Source organism: Lithobates pipiens, unplaced genomic scaffold (assembly GCF_037356315.1).
Source record: "Lithobates pipiens isolate NorthernLeopardFrog02 unplaced genomic scaffold, aLitPip1_a1.2 Scaffold_27, whole genome shotgun sequence".
In the NCBI taxonomy this organism is placed as follows: Eukaryota; Metazoa; Chordata; class Amphibia; order Anura; family Ranidae; genus Lithobates; species Lithobates pipiens.
Genome location: NW_027507788.1, coordinates 158,815,009 through 158,827,608, shown reverse-complemented (window position 1 = coordinate 158,827,608; position 12,600 = coordinate 158,815,009).

Here is a 12,600-nt window from a genome sequence, read left to right as displayed (position 1 = left end):
TGTTTAGGATCATTGTCCTGCTGCAGAACCCAAGTTCGTTTCAGCTTGAGTACACGAACAGATGGTCGGACATTCTCCTTCAGGATCTCTTGGTAGACAGCAGAATTCATAGTTCCTTTTATCACGGCAAGTCTTCCAGGTCCTGAAGCAGCAAAACAGCCCCAGACCATCACACTACCACCACCATATTTTACTGTTGGTATAATGTTCTTTTTATGAAATGCAGTGTTCCTTCTACGCCAGATATACTTGGACACACACCTTCCAAAGAGTTCCACTTTTGTCTCATCGGTCCACAGAATGTTGTCCCAAAAGTCTTGGGGATCATCAAGATGTGTTGTGGAGAAATTGAGACGAGCTTTGATGTTCTTTTTGCTCAGCAGTGGTTTTCTCCTTGGAACTCTGCCATGCAGGCCATTTTTGCCCAGTCTTTTCCTGATGGTGGAGGCATGAACGCTGACCTTAACTGAGGCAAGTGAGACCTGCAGTTCCTTGGACGTTGTTGTGGGGTCTTTTGTGACCTCTTGGATGAGTCGTCGCTGCGCTCTTGGGGTAATTTTGGGCGGGCGGGCCACTCCTGGGAAGGTTCACCACTGTTCCATGTCTTCGCCATTTGTGGATAATGGCTCTCACTGTGGTTCGCTGGATTCCCAAAGCTTTGGAAATGGCTTTATAACCCTTTCCAGACTGATAGATCTCAATTACTTTCTTTCTCAATTGTTCCTGAATTTCTTTGGGTCTCGGCATGATGTGTAGCTTTTAAGGATCTTCTGGTGGACCTTACTGTGTCAAGCAGCTCCTATTTAAGTGATGCCTTGATTGTGAACGGGTGTGGCAATAATCAGGCCTGGGTGTGGCTAGAGAAATTGAACTCAGGTGTGGACAACCACAGTTATAGTATGTTTTAACAAGGGGGGGCAATCACTTTTTCACACAGGGCCATGATGGTTTGGATTTTTTTTCACCTTTAATAATAAACACCTTCATTTACAAATTGCATTTTGTGTTTACTTGTGTTATCCTTGACTATTGTTTAAATTGGTTTGATGTTCCGAAACACTCAAGTGTGACAAACATGCAAAGGAACAGGAAATGAGGAAGGGGGCAAACACTTTTTCACACCACTGTATACACAAACCTTGATGAAAGAGGCATGTCTGAACCCCTAAAACACATTGGCGTTCTATTATATATTCAATAAAACACCACTATGGACCTTTGACCTTAGTGTGGTGTCCTTACTGCTGTGTGTGCAATTGAGCAATTAAAACCTGACCGATGGTACTATTTTAGGCTATTTAAAAAAAAAAACGTTTGAGCTTTAGACAAACTTTAATAAAATTGTAAAGAGCAGAGCAGACTAAAAAGGGCCAGATACAATATGATCTATCAAAGAACTACTCAAGGAGAGTCTGTCTATGGAGAATGGGGCCATTTATAAAATAATTCATATTTACAGTGAAACCTAACTGGAAAAAGAGCTAGTTCTGTTATAACAATACCGATCCCCCACCCCAACCCCCTTCCCCCAGGATTGCAGGAGGAAATAGATCTGTCTATGGAGAATGGGGCAATTAAGAGTTAGTTCTGTTATAACAATACCCCCCTCCTCCACCCCAATCACCTTTCCTCCCTTCCACAATATTGACCTACTCTAGTCCCGTTACTGGTGCTGCAGCCTCCGGGGTTATCCCCCAGGAGGTTGTAGGATCGGCACACAGAACTTCTAGGAGGCGGGCCCAGTGCACCATTGGAGCAGGATGTCTGCACCCAGAAGAGGCAGCCAGCAGAGGAAACCCAAGATGGTGGTATGGGACCAGAAAAAGAAGGTTGCAGTGAAACAATGTTTGATGAACTGTTCAAGTCAGTATGTGTTTTGAACAGAACCCCAGGAATATGAGGGGAGAAAAGCATGGCGGGTGGAGGAGCTGAGCACTGCTTTAATAAACATCAGAAAGCTAGGAAATATTTAGGGTAGGGTATAGGGTAGAGGGAGTAAAGATAAAACGGGGTATTTAATAGTCAACAACAACTGATAACACTATTATAGGCGGCCACGGCACATCAATGCCAAATATCTCATTGTCCATGTGGAACATATACAATTCAATTCTTATCATCCATCAAAGACAATAATGGTACACATGGCCAAGAAATGTGTGTCTTCCAGTCTAGCATAATCAAGCATCCATGTCACGCCTCTGGTACCCTCAGACAGTCATGGAAACGTATATTACAGGGGACATTCTTGAAGGTGTACTGAGGAGCGCCCGGTACAAAAGTTCTTCTTACTTCTATGGGGGATAAGAATGGTCAAGCAGGTTGGAAAACCTGTTAAGATTGTCTTTGTTCTCCTGAATACGTTATTTAAACTGTGGTGAACAACAAAAAATATATATGAAGCCGTTCCTTCTACTTCTGCTCTGCTGGATTCCATTTGATGCTGTTGGGAGGAAGAGAACCCAGAAATGGTTACACCAGTCCTCAGCAGACTGGGACACATCATGTGGGAAGTACTCACTACAGAATCAACATAATACTTACCTCCATGGAAAACTGGAACAAGCAAGGGTATTTATTGCTACCTTATAGTGTGTGATCAACAGGACAAAAAGTCCCTTAACAAGGAATCGAAAACCTACGTCATTTTTCACTCATCCAAAATTGAAAATAAAACATTTTTTGGTTGACATTAGCCTTTAAAACCCCATTTGATTACTACTAGCACGGCTCCAAGCATATGACATTATCTATATAAATGACTTTATCTAAAATAACTCAGATGCTGTTAATTATCACATATTCTCTGTTTTCTTCATGTATGCTTTGATACAAGCCCTGAAGCTAAACCTCTTCTAGCATTGGCAGTATTCATCACCATGGTCTTGCTCTCTGTGGATCTTGGCCAGACTCTTTGGAGGATTATGTAATACTCTGGGGGTGGTAAACACTTCAAAAAACTTCCAGAGTCTCTATATCTCTGAATATTTGTTTAACATGTTTATTTATAGTTTTAATTTAATTCATAGTCACTGAATATTGCAATCGCAAGAAGACATACTCATCGGATGTTCTGCTGGCTGTAAACTACATATACAGTATAAAATACCTTTTCTGCTGACAACATTTCTATACTTTCAAGGGATTTCTAGCCTCACAGAGGGACAAGGCTAATACAGGACTGAGAAAATACCACAGCTTCTGGATTTGCACCTAGGTGTGAGAGCTACTAAACAATAAACAGTTTGGGATGGGGCTGATGAACCACCAATAGTAAGTCTATTTGGGTCAGTTAATGAGCCAGCATTGGTAAGTCTATGGGGTCAGAAGATGAATCACCAATGGTAAAGCTTTGGTTTAAGCTAATGAACCACCAATGACACGTCTATAGGGTCAGCTGATAATCCACCAATAGTACATCTATGGTTTAAGATGATGAACCACCGATGGTAAGTCTATGGTTTTGTTTAAGCTGATGAACTATCAATGGTAAATATATTGGGATCAGCTGATGAACCACCAATAGTGGTTCATCAGCTTCTAAAGGGGGGGGGGAGGGGCGTTACTGTTTGCCGCCCTCCCCCATAAAAAATTACTACCGGCAGCTACCGAACTTTAACCCCTTTAGGACTGGCCGCAATGTACTGTGGAAGCTCCTACAGGCAGAGTGAAGAACCAGCCTTCTTCTGGGTTCAGGGCACACACGGGGAGAAGAAACAAATAGATTTTTTGTAAAAAGCAGCACACATTACACATATTAACACTTGTTAGACACAATCCCTTGATTGCCCTAAAATGTTAATGTTGCTAGGCAGGATAGGGAAATGCCTTGTTTACATAAACATTTCCCTGTTCTGCCTCTCCGCCCCACGATCGTGGGCTATTATGGACATCAAGTATGCGGGACCCGTGGGCACACTTCTGCGGCACGCGGCGGCATGCGCGTGCCTGCTAGCCGCGGATGACGCATCGATGTACGGGTACGTTGTTTTATGCACCCATGTCACTTTGCCGACGTATATCAGCGTGAGCCAGTCTGCAAGTGCTTAAAGAGGTTGTAAACCTACAAACCCCCCCTCCCAAGAAAAACCCTGCTAGACAAATGTGCAATGGGCTAGTATGCATTGCATACTAGCTAATTTTGAAATACTTACGTTAGAACGATGCCCTGAATTGGTGCTGGCACACCACTGACTGGGCAGATATCTTTCCCGGAGTTACTTCTGGGTTCATGGGCTCTGGCGCTGTGATTGCCCGGAGCGCGTGGGAACTGCTGGTCACGGAATGGGCCCTGAAGAAACGGGGCGAGTGGGCCGTTCCTTCAGTGGGCATGCGCCTATTACATTGGTAGCAACGTATATACGGTAGTAAATATCTTGTAAATGGTGCAAGTTAAGGAGATATTTACAGTACCTACAGGTAAGCTTTATTATAGGCTTGAAAAAATGAAAAGAAACAAAACCGCGCTGTGGTAATTAATATACTATACTATACTAGGTTGCTGCCGTCCCTATACTTCACGGCTCCCGAAAGAGATTGTGAGCTACAACTGTTATAAAAGATATATTTTAAGGGACCCAGGCGCTACCTATATTGGATGTATTTATAAGCAGATAAATCCTAGATAGCTAGGGTGATCTAGGTTATTGTTAGCTTCTTATTACTGATGTTCCATCCATAAAAGAAAGAAAAAAATGTGCCACGTATCAGTGACAAAAAACAGACAAGAAGAGGTGGTTACAGCCTATATATATGAGCCACTATGGAGATACCCTAACAAGGAACAAACAATAACAAGTAACAATAACAATAACAACAATAAATAAACAATAAATAATAATAATAATAATAATAAATAAATAATAAATAATAATAATAATAATAATAATAATAAATAATAACAAGTAACAAGGAGCAAACAATAACCTAGATCACCCTAGCTATCTAGGATTTATCTTCTTATAAATACATCCAATATAGTAGCGCCTGAGTCCCTTTATTATAGGCTTACCTGTAGGTACAATTAAAGAGGAAGGCTTTACTTCTTCTTTAAGGATACTGGGCAACAAACCCTTTCTAACTCCTTCCTGGAATAGATTCAAAACTGTAGGAATCGAATAGGAATGTATGCAAATTATTTTTTGCTAGACATAAAAATGTTTTTCCAAACTGTAACAGATTCCTGGTATTCACTTTACAGCTAAGGAGAAAGGAGTTAATCCCCCTCTCTGAACATCCTCTTCTCTCGACAATCAGCCTCCAGGCTATCAGGCGGAAGAGCTGAGAATTCAGATGGAACACTAGTCCCTGTGATAATAAATCCAGACAATTCTGTCGAAAACCCTGGAGAACCAACTGCCAGAGACTTCAGAGCTGAGGTGCTCCTTCTTGGACCTCTTGGGCTATTAAAATTACTTCTGCTTGTCCCGGCGTTGTTTCAAAAATTGGAGGAAGTGCGAACTTGGTCTGACTTTGGTATTGCCCAAAATACTATATTACTTTAGAACTCTTCCTATTTCGGTACAAATAGAGGTATTACGGCAGTTACAGACAAAGATCTTCAATTTTACATGGGGTGCTAAGGCCAGTAGACTGGATCGGACCACAATGTATGTGCCAAAAAACCTGTCCGGCTTGGGGGTCCCAGATTTCTGGAAATATTGCATTGCAGCCCAACTTACACAATTGTATCAGTTACCCTACAATTATTATATACCAGATTGGGTGTCTATAGAGGCCCAAGCCTGCTCCCCTTTGCCAATAGACCTGGTGCTCTGGATCCCCACAAAATATAGAAAGGCTATCCTCTGCTCTCCTCACTCACCGGTGTTGCTCCTTTTTAATAATCCCCAATTCCCACCAGATATGACGCCTGTTCTCTTTTGCTGGTGGGTGAACAAGGGACTCTACCGCATAGGAGACTTTCTTGACAATAAGCTGGACCAAAGCAACTGCCTTATACTTTTCAACTATCCCAGTTTAAATTCCCTTATCCCTTGAAGTTTTAATCCCATGCTGTGTCCCGATATCTCGGTGTAAACTTCTGCTGCTGCTGCCCAGCTCTGCCCTATTGCCATGTACAGATGACTCTCCTGCAGACCCCGTGTTTACATGTAAATAACCTGGATTGATATGGAAATAGTGGTGGCTCTATTATGTAAATAATCGTGGTCTGCAGCATTGATATGTAAATAGAGGCGGCATTCATATGTATATCATGTCCCCCTGAGGTCAAATCCGCCATCACTTCTGCTGAATGCTGCCACTGGGGAGGTAAAGGAGCATGCTTGAATTTTGGTGCATGTGAATACGCAGGCAGGAAGTGAGGAGATGATGTGCTGTAACCTTTAGCAACCAATCAGTGAGCAGTAATGCTGTGCAGTAACCTCTAACAACAAATTAGTGAGTGGTATAGAGGTTCAGTAACCTCTAGCAATCAATCAGTGAGCAGTATTGATGTACAGTAATCTCTAGCAAGCAATAAACAAGCAGAATTCATGTGCTGTAACCTCTAGAAAATAACAGTGGGCCATAATGTGTGCTGTAACTTCAAGCAGCCAGTCAGTAAGCGGTAATGATACACTGTAACCTCTGGCAACCAATCGCAATCACTGCCTGATCTGAATCAGTAAACTTGTTTTGAGTCTAGCTGCTATTTATTGTATGTCTCAAAGCATGTGGAGAGTGAAATTGCGTGGAAGAAGGGGCCCAAGAAAATGTTTGCTCAGGGTCCAGTCAATATTAAAGACGGCCCTGACTATAAGGGGGTATGGCCCTCTTCATATTTTGTGCAAGATTTGGAGATGCCCCCCTCTGGGAAATTTCCACCTACAACAAATATAGCATTTTGTAGGCTCTCTACAGAAAAGAAAACACAGTTCGAGAACAGATGGCTAAAGAAGGCTTTTTAGCAGAGTTGCCTCTCCATGTTGTAAAAAATCCTTTGTTTCCCCCTCGTTGAAACTTCCTTACCAAATAGTTTGGGAGAGGGACTTGGGCATTGCCCCTGAGGTAGAGGACTAGTGATCCTGGACTGTGCGCATTTGCAAAGGTATAATGAACATTGCCCTGATTGAAGCGAGGAATAAGTACCAGAAGGCCTCTTTAAAATGTATCCAGACTTGTCTCCCTCTTGCTTCAGGGGCGGTGGCCAGGTGGGCTCTGTTACTCATATATGGAGAACTTGCCCTAAGGTTTGTTGTTTCTGGGTAAGGGTTCATTCCTTAATTCACTCGGTCAGTATGGTTAACATTATCGAGGACCCTAGAATAGCTTTGCTTAACGAACCTGTAGATAATATCCCAAGATCCATACAGACTCTAATTTACTTTATGTGTTTGGCAGGTAAGATAGCTATCGCTACTGCTTGGAAAAAGCCCAGTGATTGACCTAGCTTTAACGAAACAAAAACTTACTTGGATTATGTTCCACAAAAAAATGGTTAGCTTCCTACAAGATAAACAACCCCTATTTGAAAAAGTTTGGACCCCCTGACTTTCTTATCTACAGGTGCCAAATGCTGGGTGTAGTCTCGCATCCCTACTCTCTTTTCTGACTTTATTCCTTTTCTTTTCCTAATATGCTTTTTTCTATCCCTTTACTCAGGTGCAATGCAGGTCCTTTAGTTGGATCCTTTGTTTTGACCCTTAGGGTTTCTGTCTCGCTTTACAAGTGGTAATATACCTTAGAGAATATGCCACTGATATATCTAATTTATGCCAAGTATATATTATTCTCAGGTTAAGCTAATATGTTTAGCGCTAAATGACTTGGTGGTCATTATGTTTGTTATAGATTCATTATTATGACCAAAGTTTACCTTAGAGATGCAGTGGGCGGGTGTAGCTCTGCCCCCCTCTCCCCACCGAACATATAATGTTAGATGGCTGTAAGGCCTATTGGGTGCTTGGCCTCTCTTTTGAAAACAACCAAACAGGTTTTGCAACACAGGTCTCATCATAGTGGACCACCTTGGTGCAGTCCCTGACATTCATTGATGGGCTTCCATGGATTCCTGCCTTAACTTTTTACCCTTCAGAATATGCTATCATTGATAACTGCTTGTTTACGGTTTATGTCTGCACCATATTGCACTTTTTCTTGTATCAAACTGTAATGTTTACACTGTTATTTTGAAAACTGAATATAAAGATTGAAACAGAAAATTACTTCTGCTTGGCAGTGGTGTATTTAAAGTGGTTGTAAACCCTTATAGACCACTTTGACCTACAGGTAAGCCTAGATTAAGGCTTACCTGTAGGTCCAAGAAATATCTCCTAAACCTACACGGTTTAGGAGATATTTGCTAAAAGACAGGCACCGCTGTCTACGGCGCATGTGCCGTATACAGCGGCGCGCAGGCGCACTGAGCGCGCCGCTGTTAACGGCGATATGCCGCGAGTGACAGCTCCCGTGCACATGCGCGGGAGTGACGTCATCGTGGCTCCGTCGAATGACAGCGCCGGAGCAGCGAGACCCACCAAGAAGATGGAGGCTTCGTACACAAGGGGACAGCGGTGACTTCGCTGGCTCCTGTGTCAGGTAAGTGACACATAATGGATTACTATGCGATGCATAGTAGTCCATTATGCTTTACCTTTGCAGGGAATCAAAGAGGAAGTAAACCCATCAGGGTTTACTTCCTCTTTAAGTTTTGTGCTGTCGTAGGCCTGACTAAACTCATGCACCCTCTAATTTAAATACGACCCACCCCTTCCTGTTTAATCCCTTTAGATCCACGCTATAGCCGAATGACAGCTATAGTGCGGATCTACTTTGCCAGGAGGCCATCGATAGATATCCTCCCCTTTGCATGCTACCTGCACGCCTCCTGCAGTCAATGAGACTCTGTGATTGCAGATCGGCGTAAGGGGTCGATTCTGGCCACTTACCACGTGATCAGCTGTCAGCCAATGACAGCTGATCACATGATGTAAACAGAAGATCTGTAATTGTTTTTTTTTTTCTCGCACTGACAGTGTGAGGAGAAAAAAAAGCAGATCACTGGCTCATCTGTGCCCACCAGTACTGCCTCCAGTGCCCACAGTGTCACAAATCAGTGCCCACGATGCCACGAATCAGTGCCCACCAGTACATAAAAGTGCCAGCAATCAGTGGCACCTATCAATGCCCACAAGTGCCATCTATCAATGCCCACCAGTGGTGCCAATCAGTGCCTCATCAGTGCCACCTAGCAGTGCTGCCTATCAGTGTTACCTACCAATGCTTAACAGTGCCCATCACTACCACCCATCAATGCCCACAGGAAAGATTAAGAGAATAAAGTTGATGCCCTTCAGTGCCCACCAGTTCCGCCTATTAGTGCCCATCAGTGCCACCTTATCAGTGCCAATCAGTGCCACCTTATCAGTGCCCATCAGTGCAGCTTATCAGTGCCCAGCAGTGTAGCCTCATCAGCATACATCAATGAAGGAGAAAAATTACCTGTTTGCAAAATTTATCAACTAAATATAAAACGGTTTTGTATTTTTTTTTTTAAAAATGCAGTCTTTTTAAAAAAAAAATTATCAAAAAAATCAAAAACCCAGAGGTGATCAAATACCACCAAGCTCTATTTGTGGGGGGAAAATTATACAAATTTAATTTGGGTACAGTTTTGTATGACCATGCAATTGTCATTCAAAGAGTGACAGCTCTAAAAGCTGAAAGTTGGTCTGGGCAGGAGGGGGGTTTAGGTGCCCACTGCCCAGTAAGAAAGTGGTTAAGACCCATCCTATCATCTGTAAATATTATCAGTGAAGCCCTGTCAGTGCAGCTTATGAGTGCCGCCTCATCTGTGCCCAACAGTGCAGCCTCACCAGGGGCCACTAGTGCAGTCTATCAGTGACCATCAGTGGCAGCCTTATCAGTGCAGCTTAAGAGTGCCGCCTCATCAGTAGCAATCAGTGCAGAAACATCAGTTTCATAATATAACTGCTTATTAGTGTATATGAGTTATGTTTTGATATATTATAGCATGGATAGATATTATAGCATGGAGCACTTTGCACATGCTGAAATCAATGCAAACTCATTAAACAGTCCATATTCAGTGAAAGTTCATGTACTGCAAAGTGCTCCATGCATGCTGAAATCAGTGCATGGAACACTAAGGCCCCTTTCACACTGAGGCGTTTCTCAGGCGCTAAAGCGCTAAAAATAGCGCCTGAAAAAAGCGGCTCCTTTCACTCCAGTGTGAAAGCCGGAGGGCTGGCAGGACAGTAAAAAAAGTCCTGCTAGCGGCTTCTTTGGAGCGATGAAGGAGCGGTGTATTCACCGCTCCTACCCATTGAAATCAATGGGACAGCGCGGCTATACCGCCGGCAAAGCGCCGCTGCAGCTGTTGCGAGCGGTTTTAACCCCTTTTCAGCCGCTGGTGGGGGGTAAAACGAATACCGCTGCTAAAACGACGGTAAAGCACTGCTAAAAATAGCGCCGATTTACCACTGACGCCCGTACCGCCCCAGTGTGAAAGGGGTCTTAATTGCAATATGATATTTATTTATTATCCATGTTGAGCACTTTGTATTCTGCTTCGTACACATACAAAAGTAATAGTAATTGTTGTACCTGCTGTCCTGGCAGGGGGTTCCCATCGTCTCTCTCTCTCTCTCTCCTAGAGAGATTAGTACCAGGCAGAAGATGTAATGTAAGGAAACGGCATGGAGGAGGGTAGGCGGAGCATTAGGCTCCGCCTCCACCAGTTCAATTACGTGCACCCGGACTGGCCAGTCGCCGGCCGTTTTATAGGGGCATAAATCCCTCCCAACCCCTGGCCCCATACTTAGGCATAGGCATGGAGCAAGGCTGTGGCAGACATTTTCAAAAATACAAACCTTAGTGAAGGACACAGGGAGGGACTGGGGGTCAGTGCAGTGGCCGCCCCAGCGCAGGAGAAAAAACACAGAGCCAAGGAGGAAACAAGGAAAGAAGCTGGGCTGGGTACCTACCTAGGTGTCTTAGCATGTGCGATGATAATAATGATTGCATCTGCAATCATATCTGCATTCTGCAATCATCAGTACAGCCCAGGGCCCTGCTAGCTGCTGCATCACTAGTGCAGAAGCTGCAGGTCTGTTTGATGCAGTGCCAAGCAAATGCTTCCCTGCAAAGTTTTCAAGGAAGCATTTGCTTTGCTTGGCACTGCATCAAAAAGACCTGCAGCTTCTGCACTAGTGATGCAGCAGCTAGCAGGGCCCTGGGCTGTACTGATGATTGCAGAATGCAGATATGATTGCAGATACAATCATTAATATCATCGCACAAGCTAAGACACCTAGGTAGGTACCCAGACCAGCAGCACCTTCTTTCCTTGTTTCCTCCTCCTCCTCAGCTCTGTGCTATTTCTCCTGTGCTGGGGTGGCCGCTGCACTGACCCCCAGTCCCAGATATGAACATAAAAAGTATTTCTCCTGCGCTTGTGCAGGCGGTATTGATATAAAGTGGTAGTCATTTCATAAAGTAGGTTGTATAGGAAGATAATGCGTATCCCCCTGCCTAAACTGACCAGGGGTGGACCGACGAAGGCAGAGCGAAAAAAGAGTAGGAAGGCACTTGATCTAGCGCATGGATCAGAATGATACAGTTTATTCTTAAACAAAGTAGATAAATACAAAGAGGTTACTACGAATTCATGGAAACTAGATGTTCATTTAAAATTATTTTTGCCCATGCAAGGGCAAATGCCCAATGGTATGCTAACGTGTTTCGAGGGGTTCCCTCTTCATCAGAGCCTTGGAAAACAAAAGAAAGTCTGTATAATGTAGTAGATTTACATAGAGAGGAGTGGCTGGGTGGGTGATGTATCGCATAGTAGGTGATGTATTCTCCTTTACGCTAAAAGTATCCACATCCCAGTGCTCTAGATTAGATAAATACCAAATATATATATGTGTATAGTTAGGGTTGTAGTTAAAAGGACACATATATGAAAGTGTCGGAATTATAGATTATACATTATTACAGACACGTGACGTATAATTGAAGTATTGAAATGTTAAAACATTGAAAAAACCATTGAAAACTTTAAAAGTAATAAAACATTGAAACATTTATTTTTTTTCTCTCATTAATATTGGCCCCCACAGTTGTCAGCTGCTTTGGCCCCCTGCAGGCTACCGCCCCAACAGGGGAATCCCTGAGCAGTGTATCATAGACTAGGCTGGTCACTGAGTACAAGTATTGCCCTCATTATACATGGCCACGCCCACACTAAAGATGGTGTGGTAGTAACTTCTTTGTTTAAGAATAAACTATATCATTCTGATCCTTCCTCCTCTTTTTTCACTCCCCTTGTCCCAGACCAGTCCCTCCCTGAGTCCTGTGACTGTCCTTGCTCCAGTGCTCCCTCAGTCAGAAGAACAAGACAAGAGTCCACAGTGCACACTGTGCATAACTTACTCTCTGGCTGCTCCACTCCACTTATGCCGTGTACACACGATCGGAATTCTCGTCGGAAAAAGCTCTGATGGTTTTCCCGTCGGAATTCCACTCAAACTGTCTTGCCTACACATGGTCACACCAAATTCCGACAGGACTAGAAAAAGGAAGTTCAATAGCCAGTAGCCAATAGCTTCCTGTCTCGTAGTTAAATCTGAGCAT